The 17,186-nt window shown below is 38.0% G+C and overlaps 1 protein-coding gene across 2 annotated transcripts in view; it reads left to right on the plus strand.

Moving 5' to 3' along the window:
• The first annotated feature begins 2,325 nt into the window (after window positions 1-2,325).
• Ptpmeg (protein tyrosine phosphatase Meg) overlaps window positions 2,326-17,186 on the plus strand; it is a 595,691-nt gene continuing 580,830 nt past the window's right edge. Inside the window, exons 1-2 of one of the 2 annotated variants that reach the window (XM_089247192.1) lie at window positions 2,326-3,013; window positions 9,837-9,947. The gene's annotated coding sequence lies outside the window, so the exon portion shown is untranslated. Of the gene's footprint in view, window positions 3,014-9,836; window positions 9,948-17,186 lie in introns of those variants that run through there. The other variant, XM_089247198.1, reaches the window with a different exon arrangement.

Below are 17,186 nucleotides of genomic sequence, written 5' to 3' on the forward strand. Positions count from 1 at the left end.
CGTTTTGCAAGGAAAGGGCAAGCAAGAACGATTGTTTGCCCTGGTTTTTGACGAGATGTCGATCAAACCATTCTTGGTTTACGATAAAAGTGCAGATAGCATTGTTCGGTTTGAAGACTTCGGAAACAGTGTGAAGTCTGAAAATTTGGCCAAACAAGTACTTGTGCTGATGTTGTGCAGCCTGACGAGTAAAAGAAAACTGCCTTTGGGATTTTTCTTCTCCTGCAATGGCATGCCTGCAGATAAACTGAAAGAAATTGTTTTGGGTACTCTGCAGGCATTGTGTCAAATTGATGTTGTTGTGAAAGCTCTGGTTTGCGATCAAGGCCCAAATAACTCGAGACTCTTCTCCATGTTAAGCATACAACCTACTCAGCCCTATTTTTTTTTCAATGGCCAAAGAATTTATGGCATTTTTGATCCCCCACATCTACTGAAAAACTTGCGTCGAAATCTAATGAAGTACAATCTGGACACAAGTAAAGGACTAATATCTTTCCAACATATAAGAGACTTTTATGAGTTGGACAAAAAAATGTTTGCAAGATGTGCTCCAAAATTATGTGATAGTCATGTTTATACCTGTGGTCTGAACTTAATGAAGGTGAGGCTTGCTGCTCAAGTGTTCAGTAACTCTGTATCGGCAGGTATGAATTTATGCCTAATGGGCGGTTTGATCTGTGCATCTGCTGCACCAACTGTAGAATTCGTGAAAACTATGGACGACATTTTCGATTCTACAAATAGAACCCGGCGGAAACCTTTTCGTGGCAAGCCATTGCATTGCGCTGTTTCCTCTGACAGTAACCATTTACAGGTCTGGGAGGAAACCTGTAGTTTCATTGAGTCGTGGAACTTCATGAGCTCTAGTCCTTCTAAGAAGCCACAGAAAAGACCCTGCTCCAAAGCTGGTTGGACACTGACGTTGAAGGCATTAATGATGCTGTTCAAAGAACTGTTGCTAGACATGCGATTTTTCATGCCCGGTCGGTGCAATCAGGATTGCATCGAAAATTTTTTTAGTCGAGTGAGAGGCAGTGGCGGTAACAACACAAATCCCAATGCTTTTGAGTTCCGCACTGCTTATAAATTAGCATTCTGTGAATTCCTGCACAGCAAGTAGGGCTTCAAATTGTCAACCAGACGACGATAAATTCATGTTTCATTTATTGTCATCGGGTTCACAGATAGTGGTTGAAACGGAGATTGAGCAAGCCACGACAAAGCCAGATTCAGAAGATGAAGAACTGAATGCTTCATGCATGGATGTTTTAGATTTCGCTGAGTTGAATACCTGTGCTTACTTAGCTGGGTATCTCTCACGTAGAGCTCTAGCAAATATCAATTGTGATATTTGTAAAAATCAGCTCATTGACGAGACAAAGCAGCTGACAAATCATTCTTTTTTCACGCACTTCAAAGAGTATATCTACACCAACAACAGTAGCCAATATGACTTGAAAGGCTTGAAGCATCCAACAGAAGACTTGGTGAAGTACGTAGCAGCTAGTATGGCCATTTCTGAGACAACTGTTACAACACTTTTAGCCAAGGATTCTGTGTTGGAAAATCTTAAAAAGTCTATGGCTACAACTAGAATTTTGAACTTTATGAACTGTGCTCAACATAGTGAGTTAGTTAAAGGCAGACTTGTGACGTTCGCAGCTAAACTAGCCATAAAAATGCATCTGCGAGAATTAAATAAAAAAATCACCACACTTACAGATCTCAAGGCATTACAAACCTCAGCAAAGAGGAAATTATGAGCGATGGCCACATTTTAATTTATTTTTTTCTATTTTCAGCGAGTACATAATAAGCTACATGCTAAGCTTTTAAATGAAATAAATTGAAGAGCCAAAAAAACTGGTAAGGCATGCGTAAGCAAATAAAGAGATATGGAACCAATCAGAGTGTAGCGCTGCTGTCGGCAACGCCTATATAACACAACAAGTGTCTGGCATAGTTGTTAGATCGGTTACTGCTGCTACAATGGCAGGTTATCGAGATTTAACTGTGTTTGAACATGGTGTTATAGTCGGCTCACGAGAGATGGGACATAGCATCTCCGAGGTAGAGATGAAATTTGGATTTTCATGTACGACCATTTCACGAGTGTACCGTGAATATCGGGAATCCGGTAAAAAATTAAATCTATGACATCGCTGCAGCCGGAAAAATATCGTGCAAGAACGGGACCAATCACGAATCGATATAGGCTTTCAGAGCCAAAGGCCCACTCGTGTACCCTTGATGACTGCACGACACAAAGCTTTACGCCTCGCCTGGGCCCGACAACACCGTCATTGGACTGATGAGGACTGGAAACACGTTGCCTGGTCTGACAAGTCTCGATTACAATTGTTTCGAACTGATGGACGTCTACGGGTATGGAGACAACCTCATGAATCCATGAACCCTACATGTCAACAGGGGAACTGTTCAAGCTGGTGGAGGCTCTGTGATGGCATGGGGCGTGTGCAGTTGGCGTGATATGACTCTGACGGGTGACAGGTACGTAAGCATCCTGGCCGATCACCTGCACCCATTCATGTCCATTGTGCATTCCGACGGACTTGGACAATTTCAGCAGAACAATGCGACACCCCACACATCCAGAATTGATTTTTCATTTGCTTAGTTTGAGGGTTCAGCAAGTATAGTAGTCATTAAAAACTACAAAGTGGAAGCATTAAATTGCTACAAAGTGGCTCCAGGAACACTCTTCTAACTTTAGACACTTCCGCTGGCCACCTAAATCCCCAGACATGAACATTATTGAACATATCTGGGATGCCTTGCAACGTAATGTTCAGAAGAGATCTCCACCCCCTCTTACTCCTACGGATTTATGGACAGCCCTGCAGGATTCATGGTGTCAATTATCTCCAGCACTACTTCAGACATTAGTCGAGTCCATGCCACGTCGTGTTGCGGCACTTCTGCGGGGCCCTACACTATATTAGGCAGGTGTGCCCAGGGCTCCCACTTGTCCTACTTTTCCTATTTTTTGGTAAAATGTCCTACTTTTGTCGTACTTTCTCAGTTTTGTCCTACCTTTTTTTTACCAAATCCTATCAACAAAATTTATGTAATTGATTTTAATTGAGCAGGAAATTATTGATATATTGCCAAATATTACAAATGTTGGAGAATGCAATTAATGATTCTGCCAAAGCAGAAATTGTATCATTTTTAGGGTAATTTAGGGGGGGGGGGCATATGTGGACCATTTGATTGATTAATTTTTCATTTGCTTAGTTTGAGGGTTGAACAAGTGTAGTAGTCATTAAAAACTTTTGTCTGGATGGAAAAATAATTTTGTATTTATTACTTCGTGGTGTTGGACAGTAACTGTGATCATTCATAATTATGGTGCAAATAGGTGAAACAACAGTTTGCATTTGAAAGCAGTTGCATACATAGGCCTATTCTAGGTTTGGTGATTCTGATGCTACCCAATAACATTCAGTTGTCTTCTGTATTTTTAAGGCATGAAGAGGCATAAACAATATTTACAATTCTCAAAGAGCTAGAAATGGAAGTGCTTCATTTGTCAAAAATGGATTGGCATTTGAACAGTGAATCACTGGCATTGAACAGTAAAATGTGAACAAAACAGAAAAATTTAAAAAATTATAAGCAAGGCAGTAAAACTGTCTGGTTCACCTTGTCGTATATACGTCAGATCTTGTAATTTACACATTTTTTGCATTGTGCTTTCGAAATTGGTCTCGAAGGTGCATCATTCTTAAAATATGTAGTCTTCGAAATTTGCCGTGCCTTGTCGAAGAGAGTTGACAAGCTCGTCACTTTGGAAGACTCCAAAAAAGAATGTAATACATATGAGGAGAGACAGCAAAGAATTATCTGTGGTTGCTAGTGCACTGTTTTTTGCCGAAAATTGGTTTTGTAACCAAGTCATTTGTTATTTTGTTTTGGCCGTACGGCGAAATATTAGCTTACAGCCTCGCAAGAGTTACAATTTCAATTTAACAAAAATTTTGGGTCTTGAAGTCTTTTACCATCATGTATGCGTAATCAGTGTTTGTGAAATTGTGTTCTGTTAATTACGTTTAGGTGCTACATTTTCTAGTGTAGCCTCATTTTCTTCGGATATTTCCCTTTATTTACAATTAGTTTTTGAAAATTGAGAATGTAAAATAGAAAGTTCACTCTTGAAAATTTAAAAAAAAAGTTTGGAAAGTCAAAATAGAACAATTTGCATTAAATAACCACTACGCCATTAATATTTATTCCCATTATATTGGTATGTAACAAAAAAATAGTATTTATGTTTAGTTTTGCAATGCGCAATTTTAGTTTTTACAACAGCGACTATGTATATTTGGTACCTTCGTAAATGTTTGAACAGATTCTGCAGGATTTTGGATAAGCATTGTCCTAAATACAGTACCTGCTTCATAATCATACAAGAAAAATAAGATGTGAAGTAAAAAATAACATTTACAAAAAACTAGAAAATTGAAAACAGTGTTTATTTAAACAGTTATATGAGTGATATTAATTTACTATCAGATTTCCAGCTTAAAACCATAAATTTGATGAAACAATTAACTTAGAAAAAAAACCAAATGACACCTTTTTGAAATATTTTTGATTTAATTTTCTGCTAGTAATTTCTTTTTTAATATGTTAGTATCATGCGAAAAAAACCAAAGATTTCCACATAACATTTTGAAACTTGGAGGTTTTGGACAGTTTTTCCCTTGTGTCCTGTCCAAAACACCAACCCTGAACTGAGCAGAACGAAATTGGCTTCTCACATTCCGTAACATACAGCACACGTATGAAGACATGATTGATTTCTTGACCCACCGAAATGATTTTGCACTTCAGATAATTTGTAATTATTATAATTTACTGAAATACACATGAAGAACAGCTTCATGTTTTTGTATGTTCCTACTGCACGTTTGGTAAGCTCTATATTGGTGTTTGATGTTAAAAATGGGTTTCTTGAACAATTTAATTTCTTTTGAAAAACATTTAACAAGTCTGTTAGGTTCCACAATCTCTGCTCCTTTATTTTTGTAACTTCTATCATTTTGCCCTTCTTTTTCACTTGTTCTTGTTTGCACTGCTGTTCTTTACACTGTACAGTGCTATTCTCATCCAGCGATTTAGAAATTTTATTTACAGATACCATCTTGTCATGACAATTCAAACATTAGCCACACACACAGGATTTAGAGGATCTGCTACACATATCATCAACTGTGGTTTAGAGGAGATGTTTGGATTAATCTCAGTCTATATAGTGAAATCAATTTATATTTTGAATTACTGTGCTGCCAACATGAGCGTGTTTCCCTATTTCCAACTGTGTTTTACTTCAAAATTTTTTGTTGAAATTGAATGGAAATTTGATGGTGGTAAAAGAGCAGTTTCTGTTTTTTATTAGGGAGGAAGCAGTGTTGATTTATTTGAGAAAAATTGATTAGAGTTTAAAAATGAGAATAGTCTGCCCCTGATGATGGTCTCTAGGATTTTAGCAGCAGTGCTAAGGACCACCACAGATCTAATTATTAAATCATTATTATCACCTGTTATATAGATAGGGATTATTACTGCATTTTTCAGTGAGCCTGGAAAAATCCCATTTTCTAATCAATTATTAGCAAGTTCAGAAAAAGTCTGAAGAACACCATCTGGAGCATATTTGAAAAACTGAATTCATTGAATCCGATGTAGAGACAGAATTATTAAAGTTATTGATTTTTTTATCTCTGTAACATCGCTTGGGGAAAAATACATAGAATTACGGTTATTTGGCTAATATTGTTTGTATTCTTGTTTAGAGCGTCGACTATTTGCGGCAACATTGGTAAAATGGGAATTGAAATTATTGGCAAGAGTTAAGGAGTCAGGGAGGATATTTATTTTATTTTGGATTTTGTAACCAATATAATTTTTATTATCTAGTTGTGAAATGCTCTAAAACAGCCCATTTATAAATATAGATTTTTTTACATTGTAATATTGGAAATTGGTAGTGGTGTGAAATACGAGACCTGTGTTTTGCGTTAACATCCATTTCCACTACACCTATTAGCCACTGAAATTCTTTTGAAACAGGCATGTTAACAAGTTAGTGCAATATTCAACTATGACAAAACTAAATTTTGTATGTGCAATCACAGTCTGATGAATCATCAGTAACTAATCAAAATTGAATTACTGAATTTAATGTCATAGCCAATGTGTGGTGATAGCAAGGTTTTTTTAAATGTATTTCATCATTGTTATTTTTTGTGATTTTTATTATTTGATGAATATCTTAAAGTTGGAATTATGTGAAGGACGCTATTACACAGCCCTAGATATTCTCAGTTTGCCCATACGATATACACTGCTGGCTACCCAAATTGCAACACCAAGAAAGACAAGAGATATCGCAACAATATTTATTTTGTAGATAACATGTTGACCAAGCATCAAATGATTAAATTTATAGACTTCTGTGAAGTGTGGTTCCTGCCAAAATCAGTAGCCAGAGTAGCCGCCATTGTTGGAGATCACCGCTGCCACACGCCTCGCCATTGATTCAAAGATACTTTGGATGTGTTCTTGGGGTACAGCAGACCAAGCAGCTTCCACGCGTTGCCAAAGTTGATCTGGTGTGGCAGCTGGGGGATGTAATCTGGGTCAATCGTTGAGCAACCATGGACCACGTGTTTTCTATTGGCGAAAGATCCGGAGAGCGAGCTGGCCAGGGAAGCAATTCAATCTGGCGATTGACGAAGAACCTTTGGACAATGCGTGCCACGTGTGGTCGCGCATTATCCTGTTGAAATATGGCTGTGGGCAAGCCCTGAAGGTAAGGAAGGACAACTGGCTCCAACACCTCGGAGATGTAGTGCTGGCTTTTTAAAGTACCGGCAATGCGTACTAGAGGAGTGCGAGAGTGATATCCAATACCGCCCCATACCATAATACCCGGTGCAGGACCAGTGTGGCAGTGCATAACGCAGCTGTTCAGCATCCTCTCTCCACGGTGTCTCCAGACTCGAATCCGGCCATCGTGGTGTTGCAGACAGCAGAAGAGTGACTCGTCAGTAAAAACAATTTCATTCCATTGTGCCGTCCACATCCTTCTTTCATGGCACCATTGGCTGCGGAGACGTCTGTGGTTCTGCGTCAAGGGTAGACGAAGCAATGGACGTCTTGCGGACAGACCACTCTGCTGTAAACGGCGTCGAATGGTACGCGCAGACACTGGATGATGCGATACAGACTGAATGTGCTGTGCTATGGTTCGTGATGTGGCTGAGCGATCCGTCACTGCCATACGCACAATACGCCTGTCATCACGTGAAGTGATGCACTGAGGTGGATGCGATCGAACACGTCGGTCCGTCGTACCCTCCTGCATCCAACGATCACATATCCGCATTACAGTTGTTTGGTTTTGTCCAACACGACTACCGATTTCCCTGAAAGATAATCCACAATCTCGGTAGGCCACTATCCTTCCTCTGTCGAACTCTGATACTTGATCAAAAGATGATCGCTGTTTTCTACGAGGCATAATTGATCGTTTTTTTGAAAAAACCACAAGAAAAACACAATTGCCGTACTTCAAATCGTCGAAATCTCCAAGCCTTAAATAGCGCTTTGAAGTGGCGCCAAAGGCGCGCGTGATTTAATCACGCGTCTGCGCTGAAATTCTAATCATTTGCATATCTCACCTCCGCTAATGCATGTTGTAAATTTCATATTATTTGCATGCTTCCTTCAGGGTGTTGCATTTACGGTGGCCAGCAGCGTATTTTCATTTCATTGAAATTTTTAAAACTGCTATCAGTCATGAAATGGAAGTCTTATGTATACCATTGTTTGTCATCTGAAGGCATATTTGTAACACATTCTTTGTAAGACTACTTTTTGATGGAACAGAAGCTGGTAAAATAAATGAGTTTTCTGTTACTTTACTTTTTTAAATTTTTGCAGTAACAGGTTGGCGGATTTTTATATACTGTGGGGGAGGGGAGGTTGAGTTCTATATAAATCGTAAAATTCACATGATGTGCATCAAAAATAAATCAATCGATATATGAAATTCTGCATCTGTAACATGGCCTAACAAATCACAAATTTAGGTAAATTTGTATCAAATACTTTGATTAGAATTTGGGCTCATTGTGTGTCATCCTGTAATCATTATTATATATATATTTGAGGCACGAAATAAGTAAATTTTGCAGCTAACAACTTTCATTTACTGCACGACGAATTTTTCTTGAATATTGCCATATTTCCTCTCAAACAATTTGATATGTATTTTCTGTCAAGAATTTATCTTTATCTAATCGTGTCTACATAAGGGATTGACATTTATAAATGATCCGGGACGGGTTCGTAGAGAAATTGCTTTTTAATCCGGAAAACACAATATTTACCGTTTGAATATGACTATCTGGAAATCCTACGCAAAATGCATCAGGCGTTGGAGAAAAATAAATATTGCAGAGTGGAACTGTCAATCACACATGGGTAATGGCGTGGTCAAACGTAGGTGCTAACCCTGTTCGCAAGATGGCGCTGTAGGCAAATTCGCGGCCTCTCGCAATGCACACTGGGGACACTTCCTCTTCAAGTGCTTTGGGTAAAACTAAATGTTGGCCCTTCAAGTGTTAACACTTTTTTTTGTCAATGATTCAAATGTAATTTATTAAAAAATTTTTTTTTCAAATGAGCATTTACGAGTGCAGGTACCTTGGATAACGAATGCCTCAGTTTGGGAATAAAAAATGTATTTTTAAGATTTTTCCGCCTCAACTAATGAATACACAGATTTCGCTAACAAACTTTTTCATTGGTGTACATGCACACACTAACATTAAGCAACTGTGTCATGAGCTGAATTTAGCTCCAGTAATCATCAGAATTACTACTATTTTGCTGTACACCAACAACTCTGGTCATATACTGCCATATCACAGTTTTCCAAACAGTGGAGTTGGGTCGGAAATGAAGATGCCATCTATTAGCTCAGTAGGTAAAGAACTTTCAGATGTTCCTTTGTCCAGATTTGAACCCATAGACTTTGATGGTAACCTTTATAGTGGAAGACGAGCATCTTACCACTCATATGCAAAGTGATACATGCCAACAGCATGCAGTGTTCCAAGGTGGTTACCCTCACAAATGCTAACTGCACCCGATGCTGCTTAACTTTGGTGATCAGACAAAAACCAGTATTTTCAGTGTGGTATGGCCAATGGCCATCAGAATTAGTCACTCAAGCCTGATTTACTCATGTCATATCTTTTTCAGCCATTTCATGTAAATTAAAAGATTCAGCTAATAGAGGATGTATTTTTTCAGTGCAGACGTTATCAAACTGAGCAGTCAGAACATTCTAGGAGCTCATCTTTTTCATCCACATTTATTGGAGACAGAAATGAGCTGGCAATAAGAGATGTTTGAAATGGGTTCCTATGAACTCAACTGTGTTATGTCAGTGCCAGCTTCAATAGACTAAAGCTATATGGTATTAGTAGCCTAAAGCTGGTATTGGTTAATCTATGTACATAGTGCAAAATAGAATGTTCCGAATGTACTTCAGTACCTCTTCCTGTAAATTCTCATTTATATAATTCTCAAGCTGTTCACTTCAGTCAGCTATTGTCTTTTACATAGCACTCTTTGGTGTTTTGAAAGACTGCTCTTTAAATTTTGAACAGTGCCTGGAAAAATTAAGCAATTTCCCATAGAAACCAATCATGTTTCGGCTAAAGAATGTGATTCCGGAACGAATCAACTTTTTTAGCTGGAGTAACGAAACTTATCACTGTTGGTTTTTTTTTCAGAGTTTGGACAAACGTACAAAGTGGCAGTTATGTTTGAACTGATTGAAAAACCGCTTGTCATCTAGCTGGGCTTGAAAAATCACAAGTGCCATTTCAACCTAAGACTCTGAGGTACGTCTCTGTATGCTACTTTCGAACCGAGCACAACTCTGGTGCCATAGTCAATTTACTATACTACCGAATGAGTTGTGTACACATGTACTTAACACTCTAAATGTGTATCTAGTGTTGTGCATCAATTTTTTGTGCTACCATCTGTTTTTCAAACTATGAGTGAAAAGTAATGATTAAATATATTTGTACCATTATAGGCTTGTTGCTTTCGGTGACAATATCGGATTGCATTCACAGCTCATAGTTAGAAACCCAGACCTGCCAACTCTCCGGATTTAGGCGAGAGACTCCGGATTTTTCATCCTTCCTCCCACTCTCCGGATTTGTTAAAATTTCTCCAGATTTTTGCAAAAAATTAGATTTTACGCAAGCTTTCACGTTGTTGTTAGGGAAAACACCCATAGAATACAGTCGCAGTCATTTCCATCGAGAGCAGCAGTAAAAAAGTCTTTGTGACCGCATTTAAACAACTGGCAAAGACGTGACTTTGTTTATGTAGCGTTTATCGGCAATCATTTATCAGGGTCATGGCCTCGGTTTCCGAAATTGCTGGATAATAGTTGTTGTATGCCATTACAAGTTTTTTTAATTGTTTCCTCCGATTAAATATGTCTTCAGAAAGAAAATATAAAACTTTAAGCTATATAAAGCTAAATATAAAGCTTTTAAGAGTTCATATACCCAAGATTATCAATCACTGTTAGCATCCACGAAAAGAAACTTATGTTTTATAAACAGTATATGTGGATGTGATTTTTCTATTCTGCATAGAAAGACTGACATGCAGGGCTCCCACTCATTCTACTTTTCCTACTTTTTGGTAAAATGTCTTACTTTTGTCCTACTTTCTAGTTTTTGTCCTACTTTTTACCAAATCCTATCGACAAAATTTGTGTAATTGATTTTAATTGAGTAGGAAATTATTGATATATTGCCAAATATTACAAATGTTGGAGAATGTAATTAATGATTATGCCAAAGCAGAAATTGTATCATTTTTAAGGTAATTTAGAGGGGGGGGGGGGTATGTGGACCATTTGATTGATTAATTTCATTTGAATGAAATGAAAATGAACGAATGAATGAATTTTCAAATGATTTTTCATTTGCTTAGTTTGAGGGTTCAACAAGCATAGTAGTCATTAAAAACTACAAAGTGGAAGCATTAAATTGCTACAAAGTGGCTCCAGGAACACTCTTCTGACTTTAGACACTTCCGCTAGCCACCTAAATCCCCAGACTTGAACATTATTGAACATATCTGGGATGCCTTGCAACGTAATGTTCAGAAGAGATCTCCACCCCCTCTTACTCCTATGGATTTATGGACAGCCCTGCAGGATTCATGGTGTCAATTACCTCCAGCACTACTTCAGACATTAGTCGAGTCCATGCCACATCGTGTTGCGGCACTTCTGCGGGGCCCTACACGATATTAGGCAGGTGTACCCAGGGCTCCCACTCGTCCTACTTTTCCTATTTTTTGGTAAAATGTCCTACTTTGATCGTACTTTCTCAGTTTTGTCCTACCTTTTTTTTACCAAATCCTATCAACAAAATTTATGTAATTGATTTTAATTGAGCAGGAAATTATTGACATATTGCCAAATATTACAAATGTTAGAGAATGCAATTAATGATTCTGCCAAAGCAGAAATTGTATCATTTTTAGGGTAATTTAGAGGGGGGGGGGCATATGTGGACCATTTGATTGATTAATTTTTCATTTGCTTAGTTTGAGGGTTGAACAAGTGTAGTAGTCATTAAAAACTTCTGTCTGGATGGAAAAATAATTTTATATTTATTACTTCGTGGTGTTGGACAGTAACTGTCATCATTCATAATTATGGTGCAAATAGGTGAAACAACAGTTTGCATTTGAAAGCAGTTGCATACGTAGGCCTATTCTAGGTTTGGTGATACTGATGCTACCCAATAGCATTCAGTTGTCTTCTGTATTTTTAAGGCATGAACAGGCATAAACAATATTTACTATTGTGATATATTCATGTCTGGCTATTTACTGTTTGGTCCACTAACTATAGCGATGGACATAGATTACTACAACCAGTTAGCATGGCATCCAGAGCATGACTGCCCTTCTTTATTACAATCACTATCTTACAAGGCAGGATGGTGCTGCCATCTACAAATGGTATCATGAAGTAGTAGATACATTACATGCCCTTTTTTTTTTTTTTTTTTTTTTTTTAAACATTAAAGTTCTATTATAGTTAATGTATGATAATGTGATAATGAATATTTAAGTTATTGTCTATAACGTATGGGTTTAACTACAGTCCCCTCTGATCTTCTCAGGATTTGACCTGCTTCTGGAATTGCATCTGAAGTTGAAGATGCCATCTTTTTAGCTGCCGTTAAAGGGTACAAATCTTCAACTGTTCTGGTTCTGGTGATCTTCTCATTAGTTGTTCTGTCTTCTCTTACATGGTGTCTATTTCTTCGATATGTACCTGCATCTTTTCCCTCGATGATATAGGAATAAGTTTCGGTCCTGTCTTGGTTATGACACCTTGTTGCCATGGTTCACGAGGTCTTTTCTTGAACTTGAGCCTTGTTTGAGTTCAGGATGATGCATGTTGGTCAAATATTTCCTTCTGATATGCTTGTCTGGTTTTCAAGATTTTACTGGCTTCAGCTGTACAAAACTTTGGCTTGAGTGGATGAGGATGAGTTGTCAAAAAGGATCTTAATCGTCTGCCCATCAGCAGTTCAGCCGGAGAAGGAAAATCCTGTGTAGGTTGTATCCTATAATCCAGTAGGACCGTATGTAGATCTTTACCTTCTTCTAGAGCTTTTGTGAGACTTCTTCAACGTTTGTACAGCTCTCTCAACTTGGCTGTTGCTTCTGGGAAAGTGAGGTGAAGTAATACTGTGTGTCACATTCCACTCTTTGAAAAATTTTCGAAGGCTTTCTGCATTAAATGGTGGCCCTCCGTCACTCACCAATTCTTCTGGTATTCCATGCCTTGCAAAGATGCTTTTCATTGCTTCTATTACTGCCTTAGCATTAGTACTCTTCATGTTTTTAACTTCTATGTATTTTGAGAAATAATCGATCATCAAAAGATACTGTTGACCTCTCAAGTAGAAAAAGTCACATGCCACTTTTTCCCATGGTCTTCCAGGCAGAATTTGTTTGAACAGGACTTCTTTAGAATTTGCCCTCTGATTTTGCTGACAGATTTTACATCTATTGATGTAGTTTCCCACATCATCATTTATTTTCGGCCAGTAAATATATTCTCTAGCTTTCAATTTGCAAGCAATAATACCTCGATGCGAGACATGCAGTTTTTCCAAGACTTCTGGTCTTGCAACTTGTGGCACAACAAGTCTCTGGCCTCTGCATATTATTCCTTCTTTAGAATAATACTGCTCATCTCTACAGTGCCAGTAAGGCTGAGCTGCTGCTCTGGTTCTATTCTTTTCTGGCCATCCCTTTTGAACATGATGAAGCACATCCTGCAGCTCTGCATCACTTGCTGTCATCAAAGCATATTTGTGCCACTTATTGGATGTAGCACATGCAAGGAGATTAATCGAGACAGCTGCTTCTTGCTCGTAATCCTCTTCAAATTTGTTATTTGGCGATTGAGCTCTTGACAAGGCGTCTGCAATCTTTAGCTCTTTACCAGGTATGAACATAAGTTCAACATCATATTTGTTCAATCTCAACAGCATGCGCTGAAGTCTGGGAGAGATTGTGTCATATTGCTTTTTACTCAACCCTAGAAGGGGCTTGTGATTGGTTTGAACAACTACTGGTCTTCCATAGGTGTAATAATTGAAATGTTCCAGCCCATAGATCACAGCTAACAGTTCTTTCTCAATCTGTGCATAGCGTGTTTGAGCTGCTGTAAGTGTAGCAGATCCATATGCAACTGGTTTGTTATCTTGTAGGAGAACTGCTCCTAATCCGTGCTGGCTGGCATCCACTGAAGCAGTCGCTGACTTTTTTACATCAAAATATTGTAGACATGGAGCTTGCTCTATCATTTGTTTCAATTTGTCAAAATCACAGGTATTTTCATCCCACAGCCACTCAGTATCTTGTTTTAATAGCTGACGTAGCGAGTGAGTTAAACCAGACAAGTGAGGAGTGACTTGGCTAGATAAGTGATCATTCCAAGAAATCTTTGTAGATCCTCACGACATTTGGGGACAGCAAACTCGTTAATGGCCTTAACTTTTTTGGGATCTGGAGTTATTCCAGTATCAGACATTATATGTCCCAAATAATTGACTGATGTTAAGGCTAATTGTGTCTTTTCAATATTGAACTTAAGATTAGCTTCTCTGGCTCGTGTCAGGGTTCGACGGAGTAACTGACAATGTTCTTGCATGGATGAAAATCCAAGGGCTATGTCATCAAAGTATGGATTTATTTCTGGGTCATCTTCAAAAATTTCATTCATGGCCCTCTGAAACTCTTCTGGGGCATTGTTTATCCCAAATGGTAAAACTAAAAATCGATGTCTTCCCCAAGGTGTTGTGAAAGTTGTTAAAAATGACGATTCTTCATCAAGTGGTAACTGCCAGAATCCATTTTTTGCATCTAAGATTGTAAATACTTTACATCCTCTCAGCTTTGTTATCAGATTAATGGCTGCTGATATTTGATAGTGAGGTCTTTGTATGGCATCATTTAATGGCCTTGGGTCTAGACAAATACGTAATTTTCTGGGTGTATTCACCACAACCATGTTGCTGACCCACTCAGTAGGTTCCTCTGCTTTTGCAATTATCCCATTATCACTCATACGTTTAAGCTCCTGTTTCACTTTCCCATGAATAGCCAATGGCACTTTTTGTGGAGCTGCCACATTTGGTGAATAATTTTCTTTCAATTTAATTTTTACAGTACGTTTGAGTTGTCCCACACCAGTAAAAACATCTGAGAATTCTTTCATAACTTCTTCCGGTGTATCACTCTTATGTGAATTTCTGTTCATTTTCATAAGGTCATTCAATCTTTTAATTAGTCCTAATTCATTGCAAGCAACTAGGCCTAATATAGGGCAGGAATTCAGAGTTGTTACAAGAAATTTGAAACTTTTCTTCTGATTCTTGACCTCACAATTTAATGAACACTCGCCCAATATTAGAACTACATTATCACTGTAGTATAGCACTGGTTATTTAATTTTCTTTACAGTTGGCTTTATTTTCCATTTTAGTAGTACATTCTTAGGTATAATGTTCACTTGTGCTCCAGTATGCAGCTTAAATGTGACTTCGTTGCCATTAACCATGATTTTCTGAAGCCACACAGAGTTTGGTTTTTCATTCTCTAAGGGATCAATTGATTTTAATTCACCTAAATAAACGGTATCTGAGTCGCTGTCGTCACTGGCACGATCTACTGTGTCAACTCAGCGAGTATTTGGTCTTTTTTCCATAAGTTTTCTTCCTATATACTTTGGTTCAGTGATTTTTTCCACCGCACTTGCGGCACTTACTTCCGAAGGCCGGACACTCTTTTGGACGGTGTTTTTTTCCGCACTGTTTACAGTCTCTCGGCTCGGCGTTTTCATTGTTTGCTAACCGCAACAATGTTGTGTGGTGTTTGTTTCTCCTTACGGTGTCGACCGTTATTTTGCTTTCGCCCACCTCTGTTGCCTGTGCCTTACTATGTTCGCACGTTTTGCACTCGCTAATGATGTCTTGCAGTGTTTTTGTTGATCTACTCGTTTCTCGGACCAGTCTTTCTTGTAGTGCTTTGTCACTCCGTCCTTGGATGATCTTGTCACGGAGCATTCTTTCCATCGACTGACCGTAATTACACTCAACGACCACGCATCATAGTCGTGAATAATTGTCTGTAAATTTTTCGCCTTTTTCTTGTTTTATTTCAAGGAACTTGAAAGATGCATAAATCTCATTCTGATAGTCCGAGAAATATTTGTCGAACACGAAGGATTTGTTGGAGCTATATCGCAGTGCTTGCCGCTGCGGGCGCAATATCGAAGGATCGCAACTGCTTCTTTAATTCCTCTCCACACACATGACAAAAAAGAGCAGTTTTCGTAGTTTCTGCCTCCGAGCTGGTTTTAAGCGCTTCTAAATAATCCAAGAAATCTTTCTTCCAATACCTCCATGCTTCGAACGGGTTTGCTCTGGCATCGAATGGCAGGATGGTCGGCAGGCTGTTTGCCATCTTTTTCAGATCTTTGAAGCGTAAATTCAAAAATACGTGAGTATTTCCTGTAACTGACACCATGTTATATATTGATGCCTGGCTATTTACTGTTTGGTCCACTAACTGTAGCGATGGGCATAGATTACTACAACCAGTTAGCATGGCATCCAGAGCATGACTGCCCTTCTTTATTACAATCACTATCTTACAAGGCAGGATGGTGCTGCCATCTACGAATGGTATTATGAAGTAGTAGATACATTACAAAAATGTGCTCAGCAAAGAGCTAGAAATAAAAGTGCTTCATTTGTCAAAAATGATTATACTAGCATTGAGCAGTAAAATGTGAACAGAACAGAAAAATTTAAAAAATGATGAGCAACACAGTAAAACTATCTGGTTCACCTTGCCTTATATACGTCGGATCTTGCAATTTACACATTTTGCATTGTGCTTTCGAAAGTGGTCTCGAAGGTGCGTCATTCTTAAAAAATGTACGTCTTCGAAATTTGCTGTGTCTTGTTGAAGAGAGTTGGCAAGCTCGTCATTTTAGAAGACTCCAAAAAAGAATGTAATATATATATGAGAAGAGACTGCAAAGAATTATCTGTCGTTGCTAGTGCACTGTTTTGGCCAAAAATTGGTTTTGTAACCAAGTCATTTGTCATAGCTTGACTGAAATGAAGCTAGGGGAAAAAAAAGTTAATTCAAAATTAATTTTTTTTTTTTTTTTTTTTAATTATTTAAAATTTAGTCCTGCATTTTCCTACTTTTTCTCATTTTTTGAGTGGGAGCCCTGCTGACATGGTATAATATTCTGCTCGGGGTAGGGGGATGTTCCAAACACAATGGAACTTTTTCTTAATTGATTTAAAAAGAATTCGAAAAAGTTTTTTTGTGAATATTTTTTTTAATAGCATCTATGAGTGTCGGGGAGAATCTCCAGATTTGTGGACTCCAAAAGTTGGCATGTCTGCAAAGAATAAATATTTCATATGATTGTAAAATAATTTTTTTCTCTCTACAGAATTATTTTGGGTAATATATATATATATATATATATATATTTTTCT

Source organism: Pholcus phalangioides, unplaced genomic scaffold (assembly GCF_987345545.1).
Source record: "Pholcus phalangioides strain wild (caught in Gottingen) unplaced genomic scaffold, Ppha-v1.0 ptg000003l_1, whole genome shotgun sequence".
NCBI classification, from domain to species: Eukaryota; Metazoa; Arthropoda; class Arachnida; order Araneae; family Pholcidae; genus Pholcus; species Pholcus phalangioides.